The sequence below is a fragment of the Dendrobates tinctorius genome, unplaced genomic scaffold (assembly GCF_039654945.1).
Source record: "Dendrobates tinctorius isolate UK_male_01 unplaced genomic scaffold, ASM3965494v1 ptg000309l, whole genome shotgun sequence".
Lineage (NCBI taxonomy): Eukaryota > Metazoa > Chordata > Amphibia > Anura > Dendrobatidae > Dendrobates > Dendrobates tinctorius.
This window is the reverse complement of record NW_027361976.1, coordinates 2,572,226-2,580,230: the sequence shown is the minus strand read 5'-3', so window position 1 is coordinate 2,580,230 and position 8,005 is coordinate 2,572,226.

The window sequence follows — 8,005 nt, the reverse complement described above, 5'->3', positions numbered from 1 at the left end:
TGGATACGCTGAGGGAATGAGAGCCAGTGAAGAGATTTTCAGAGGGGAGGAGTAGCGAGGAGAGAGATGAATTAGTCGGTCAGCAGAGTTAAGGATGGACTAGAGAGGTGCGAGGGTGTTAGCAGGGAGGCCACTGAAAAGGATGTTGCAGTAGTCGAGGTGGGAGATGATGAGGGCATGCACAAGCATTTTGGCAGATTGAGGGTTGAGAAAAGGACTGATTCTGGAGATATTTTTGAGCTGGAGGTGGTGAGAGCTTGGATGTGCGGTTTGAAGGACAGGGCAGAGTCAAGGGTTACTCCGAGGCAACGGACTTCCGGTACAGGGGAAAGTGTGATGTCGTTAATTGTGATAGGTCAGGTAAGGAAGAGCTGTGAGATGGGGGGAAAGATTACTTCATATTTATCCACATTGAGTTTGAGGAAGTGAGGAGGCTGATAGACACTCTGGGATTCTGGACAGTAGAGAGGGGACATCTGGGCCAGAGAGGAAGATCTGAGTGTCATCAGCATAAAGGTGGTACTGGAATCCATGGGACTTTGAGTTGCCCCAGGCCAAGTGTATAGATTGAGGAGAGTAGGGGGCCTAGAACCAGGGTGGATAAAAATCAATGGTTTTTTTTTAAAAATAAAAACGGATTTTTTTGATTTAAATCAGTTTTTTTGATATAAATCGGATTTTTTTCAATAAACTGCTTTTTGAGGAAAATATTTTACCATCCAAAGGTTCTTCCATCATGAGATAAAGCTGAGTTGTTTAACTCCGTAGAATAAAGGCTGTATATGTGTAACATTCACAATGCCATGCTCTTCCAGAGGTTTCTGTAGGATTAGTGGGCAGTTTCTCTCCTATATTATCACAGACGCTCGCTTTACTTACGCAGTTCTCAAAACTGAATTTGACTCCGCAGAGGTCCCAGCCTCTTCTTCACGGCAAAAATGTTACAACATGAACAGAGTTGAGAAAAAGACCTTAATCCTATTGTCCTACAAACCTATGAATACAGAATCAACCCCTTCAGTGCCAAGTCCAAGAAGTTAGACAAAATTTTTTCTGATTGTTTGGAGTGGAATAGATCTGCACAACACAAGAAGAATGTGAATCTAAGTGTGAGGAGGAGGAAGGGCAAGCAGACAAGAAAATGAAAGTGAAACTTTGAGCACAATACTGCAGCATAGCCACAGACAGACAAGTCTGGAACTGTCATGTGTGAGAAAAGTTATATTTCTTATTACTGCATGTTACTGTCATTTGGTACAGTTATGAAGAAAAACAAATATTCCTTTTGGGGCAGGGGCAGTGATGTGTTGTGTACAATAAGCAGAAATTGTATAAACAATAAAATAACAGCATTGACTTTTTTTTGTTTAGGGGAATTCATGGATTCTGGAAACTATCCACCTCCAAGATCACCATCATCCTGTTCTACAGTTTCAGAGTTATCCATCCAGGATAGTGCTTCATTAGCAGCATCACCATCAGACACCCACATATCACCATCACCCAAAAGGAAGAAAAAACCTTTACCTCCTGGAACCACCATAGATAGGTTTGTGATAAGAACTAGCAGATTAGAAAAAGAGTTGATTGATTGAAAAAATTGCCCAGTTTATTTATGCAACGAACTCTTCTTTCCGTCTGACTGAGAACCCACATTTCATTAATATGGTTCAGTCACTGAGACCAGGATACAGTCCACCCAGCAGAGCTGATGTTGCAGGGAAACTGCTGGATCAAGTGTATGACAGAGAAATGGAGCAATGTGCAACAGCTCTGGAGGGTAAAATTGTTAACCTAAGTATTGATGGGTGGAGTAATGTCCACAATGATCCTATTGTATGTGCTTGTATAACAACAGAAGAAGGTAAAGTCTTCCTTGCACAAACAACTGATACGTCAGGAAATGCACACACAGCAGAATACTTACAAGAAGTGGCAGTAAAAGCTATAACGACATGTGAACAAAAATTCAAATGTCTAGTACGCAGTTTGGTCACTGACAATGCTGCAAACGTATCCAAGATGAGGAGAGATTTAGAAGAGCAGGGAGGGAATACAAAGCTGCTAATAACATATGGTTGCAGTGCTCATTTGCTGCACCTCTTAGCCAAAGACTTAAGTGTTCCAGAAATAAAGGCTAATGTTGTTGAAATTGCTAAATACTTCCGTAATAATCATTTTGCTGCAGCAGCTCTGAAAAGGATGGGTGGAACCAAGCTAACGCTCCCACAAGATGTTAGATGGAACTCTGTGGTGGACTGTTTTGAGCAGTATATCAAAAACTGGCCTATTCTGATGACACTTTGTGAAGAAAATCGAGATAAAATAGATGGCACTGTCAAGGACAAAATCCTCAACATTGGGCTTAAGAGAAATGTTGAACATATGCTGAGCTTCCTGAAACCCATCTCTCAAGCTTTAAACAAAATACAGAAAAATAGCTGTTTTATTGCGGATGCTGTTGAAATTTGGAAGGAACTGAGTGAACACTTAAAAACAGAACTACACATGGACAGAATTAAATTACAAGCAGTAAACAAACGAATGGGACAAGCACTGACTCCAGCTCATTTTTTGGCAAATATTGTCAATATCCAATATCAGGGTCAAAACCTAAGTGCTGAGGAAGAGGAGTTAGCTATGACATGGGTATCCAGCAATCATCCATCTTTAATGCCAACTATAATAAACTTCAGAGCTAAGGGGGAACCATTCAAGAAATATATGTTTGCTGAAGATATTTTAAGGAAGGTCACACCAGTAAACTGGTGGAAGTCACTTAAGCGCTTGGATTTAGAGACTGTTCAAGTAATGATTTCACTTTTAACAGCAGTAGCTTCTTCTGCAGGCGTTGAAAGAATATTCTCTTCCTTTGGACTCATTCATTCTAAATTGAGAAATCGGTTGGGACCCAGTAAAGCAGGAAAGCTTGTTTTTCTTTTCCAGATTATGAATAGGAACAAAGAAGAAGATGATGATGAAGATGACGACAAGTGAGCTACAGAGGACAGCAGGGACAGTAGTATTTAAGTTTTTCATGTGTCGGCTGGGCTGACAGTCTAAGTTTCTTAAAATATATATATATATTTTGTTTAGCCAAATTAGTTAACAATGGATGTTTGTTTAAGCAAATAACTTATGCTGTAATGTTATTGTTTCAGTTGAATAAATCTATTTAAATTGTTATTAAGTTCAGGATTATTTTTCTCCTTCCTAAGTACAACAGAACAGTGGTGTCCAAATATGAATGATTAACCCATTAAACTGGGGAGAAAAAAGTAATATAAAAAGTGATTCTAAAAATCTTCATCTACTTGCATGTTAAAGTAGCAAGAACTAGTTTAGGTAGAAACTTTGATTTAAATCACTGATTTAAATCAAGCCTTACTGACTAGTGATTTAAATCGTGATTTAAATCAGTTAGATTTAAATCAAATCCACCCTGCCTAGAACAGAGCCTAGGGGGGACTCCAAGAGAGAGCGTAGGATGAGGAGGTAGTGTGGGAGACGCTGAATGTGCGGTTGGAAAGGTATGAGGAGATCCAGGATAGGGTGAGTTCTTTGATGCCAAAGGAGGAGTGGATCTCTAGTAGGAGGCAGTGGTCAACTGTGTCGAAAGCAGAGGACAGGTCTGGAAGCAGGAGTATAGAGTATTGTCTGTTCGCTTTGGCTGTAAGTAGGTCATTAGTAATTTTGGTCAAGGCTGTCTCAGTGGAGTGATGGGGCAGAAGGTTGTAGACTGTCAAAGATCAAGTTAGATGAAAGGTGTGAGGAAAGTTCAGCGTGGACATGCTGCTCCAGGAGTTTGGAAGCAAATGGGAGCAGTGACATTAGGCGATAGCTGGACATAGCGGTTGGATCGTGGATTGGCTTTTTAAGGATAGGTGTGATTGTGGCATGTTTGAAAGCAGAAGGAAAGGTACCAAAAGTTAATGATAGGTTGAAGAGGTGGGTTAGGGATGGGATAATAGTGTTGGGGAGGAAGTGGGATGGGATAATAGTGTTGGGGAGGAAGTGGGATGGGGTCAAGTGCGATTTGGAGAGGAGACAATTAAGCTCCCCTTCAGTGATGATGAAAGGGGAGGTTATGGGGTTTGGGCATTGGTCTGGTATACAAAGGGTTTATGGTGGTTGAACAATGAAGGCTTGCCTTGTTTGGTCGATCTTATTTTTGAAGTGTGTAGCAAAGTCCTCAGCAGAGATGAGGGAGGTTGGAGGGCGCACTATAGACTTTATCAATCCTGTAATGTCGGCAGTATTTCTAATAGTCAAACTACAGACTCTCACCCCAGCCCCTAAAAAATGACCTGAAAATGTAAATTTCCTGAATTCTTGAGATGCCAGCTGGTCCATTCGAGAATGCCCACCGCAACTGCTGCCATGTTTTCAAAGCCTCCAAATTGCACTGTCTTGCCTGTGTCAGTCTTCAATGTTGGTGGAAAAAATGGACAGCACTTAGATGGCATCAGGGTCTTGTCTGAATTTTCATCAAACCCATGGACTTGCATTGGTGAGTTTAATCCATGTTTTGGATCAAAAATAGGTCTCCATGTGGGATTTATTTATTGCAGGCATGGCCCACGTCATGTAAACAACCCCATAGAGTACATTGGGTATGTGTTCTATGAAAATGACATGAGGCCTAACCATTAAATTGGCTTTGTTCACACAAAGTCTAAATTGACTAGAATACTGAAATTACAGCGGCGACTGACACAGGAGCAAGTGATGCTATTACCAAATGTAACAATCACATCCTCGCCTGCTCACCCTGCCTCCCCAGACTGATTGGTGATCTACTTACTGAGCTGCAAACCCAACTTTCCCAATGTCTGCAGCAGTGAGTACTAGGACGCTATCACTGCAGGACAGACTGGAGCAACAGCACTTGATTCAACAGATAAGTAATGGCTTTCTTTTATTTTCTTGGCTAATTAACTCCAACCCCCACCTAAAAATCATTGAGGCTTATGTCCAGCAGGCAACTGTTCCCATCACCTGTACTTTGCTCTACTATAATGTATAATACTTTTTATTATTGCAGTATAAAAGATCACACATTTGTGTCGGTTAGGCAAAGGCATAAAGTGGAAAAATGTAAAAACACTAAAGATCTGATTCATTTCCTTATTTGCCTTTCTTCAGTGTTTGGTACCTTTCTGTTTTAATTTTCAGTGAAGCTTGATTTTTTTTTTTTCTTGCACAAATTTTGCAATACTAGTGAAACATGACTTTTTGTGCAAAATTTATGAACCACATTTGCCATTTTAAAGCATCACTCCAGTGGGGTTTTTTTTTTCATTGCTGGAGTGGTGCTTTAAACCTAAGGTCCCTGCCCCTACTCTTATACTTGCCCGTTGTTGGCGTCGCCTTTTTTCTGTGCTGCTTTGGTCCTGCAGTGCTATGCTGTGACTATATACTATAGAAACATGAACAAATGCCAACAGATGGCAAAAAAACCCTGCAAATTATTAATTGGGTCCTAGAAGTTGAAAGCACACCCTCACTCCTAAAACATTTCAACTTCCATAAAAACCTGATTAGAAAAAATGTAACGTACAGTAAATGACAAAGGGGGGGTAATGATTGTTGTTAGTGGTCATTTTGCCTTTGCTGGTACACGACTTTAGGTCTCTATCAAACATCGGTGTGTCCAGTGACTGTTTTCACATGTACTGGAGACACATGTAAAAAAGGGAAAAAAATTGAGTAATCATGAACCACAAGAAGGGATAAAAAGAATAAAGTTTATTAAAGACAATATGTAAAAACACAAACATAATGAGGTATTATAGTAAAGGAGGAACAACAAATACAGGGGGGGGGGCATTTTTATCTGGGTAGTGAGTGACATATGTTAGCTGGAAATCCTTATGTCACTCTCTATCCAGACACATCACTGCATTATTTGGTACTTGTCCCATGGAGGATATTTGTAATTTATAAAAAAAAAAAATGCCCCCTTGTACTTTCCTTTACTATAGGACCTCTTGTTGATATTTTTTGATGTTTTTCACATATTGTATTTAAAACGTTATTCTCTTTTTAGCCCCGCTTATGGTTCATGATTACTCAATTATTTTTCCCCTCTTTACATTGTTCATAATCTAAGTTCCCAACCCTATAGATCCATTATGTGCATTTTGAATATTTGACCAAGACACTTACACATATAGATCCATTGTGGTGACTGGGTCCATGCATGTCAGTGTTTCCACGGACCATGTGTCTTATTTATTTTTTAACAGCAGCATGGGCCGCAAAACTTCACGCACACTGAGGACATCCGTGTGTCACATACTGGCATCTGGGAAGCAGTGGTACAGTTAGTGCTGTTCTCCGGCATTAGGTGCTGAAGACTGCTCTCATCATGAGATCAGCGCTAGCAGGGATGAATGTTGAGTTGTATTCAGCTGACAACAGCGTGAGCAGGTGGCAGCTCATGGGACTACTACTCTCATCAGGCTACACCTGCTACCGCTAATAACTGAGAGCAGGTAGCTGATGTGAGAATTTATCAGTCGCCACAGGCGCTATAAAAATGGCCTGGGTTTCCCTGTATTTATGATGACAAGCCAGGCAAAACTGCAACCCTAAGCTGTCAGCACTGGCAAGGCTGTTTATTAATAAAGGCATCCCCAGACCCCACGTTTTTTTTTTTTAAATAAAACAAATTATGTGAGGTACCCCCCTCCCCCCCATTTTTGACATGAAGCCACTAAAGCAGACATCTGGGGGCTGGTAAGGGGCCATTGATATTGGACTCCCCAGGCCTAAAAATGGCAGCCGCCCAGAAAAGATGCATCTATTAGATGCACCAGTTCTGGCATTTTGCCCAACTCTTGCAACTTGCCCTGTGGCAGTGGCAGGTGGGGTTGATGTCATCTTTGTATTGTCTGGTGACATCAATCCCACAGCTTAGTAATGGAGAGGCGTCTATAAGACACATATCCATTACTAATCTTTAGTTATGTTATAAATAAACATGCAGCAAGTATAAAGTCTTTTATTTGACGTAAAACAACAAACCTTTCCACTTTTATTTTAAAAAAATGCCAAACACAGTTATACTCATCTAACACCCATTCCACCAAAGACCTAGTCTCCTGTAATAAAACAAAAATAAAAAAAACATGTCCCATGCCGTAATCCATGTCTGGGGTTGCCAAGATGCGACCGTCCAGGGTGTAAACCACTAATGAATGAGCTGCTGCAAACCGCAGCAGTGACATCATTGACGTGAAGCACTGAAGCTGCATTATCAACCAGGCTGAACTGCAGTAACCTCAGCTCCGTGAGGAAAAGGTCGCAGATTAACATGAAATTCTCTTGTCTTATAGACGACTCTCCATTTCTAAGCCGTGGGCTTGATGGCACCAGACAACACAAAAGTGAAATCAACCCCACAGATATGAACCCCACTTGCCGCCGCCAGAGGGCAAGTTGACAGAGCTGGGCAAAGCGACAGAATTGGGCGGTGGCCTGCTATTTTTAGGCTGGGGGGGGGGCCAATAGTCATGGCCCCTTACCAGCCCACAGCTGTCTGCTTTAGCAAGGCTGGTTGTCAAGAATGAGAGGACCCCATGTTGTGTTATTCTTGATAATCAGTTTTGCCTGGCTGGTTGTCAAAAATACATTGGAACCCAGGCCATTTTTTTAATTTATTTATAGTGCAGCAGCAGCTGTCACTTATTAGCGGCAGCAGTTGAAGGCTGATGTGTAGTAGTCCCATCAGCTGCTGCCTGATGTTGTCAGCCGAATATAACTTTCAACATTCTCCCCTGCTTGCGCTGATTGCAGTGTGAGCAGTTTAGAATGGATGCAAACGGTCTTCAGCACCCAGCGCCAGGGAACAGTGCTAACTGTACCGCTGATTACCAGGCGCCGGTAGGTGTGGTACTGATGCGGCACAAGGTTGCCACACGAATGCTACAAGTTAGACAACACTGATAATTCTGGTACCGGATAAACCAGTACCGCAGTTATCAGAACATGTGAAAGAGGC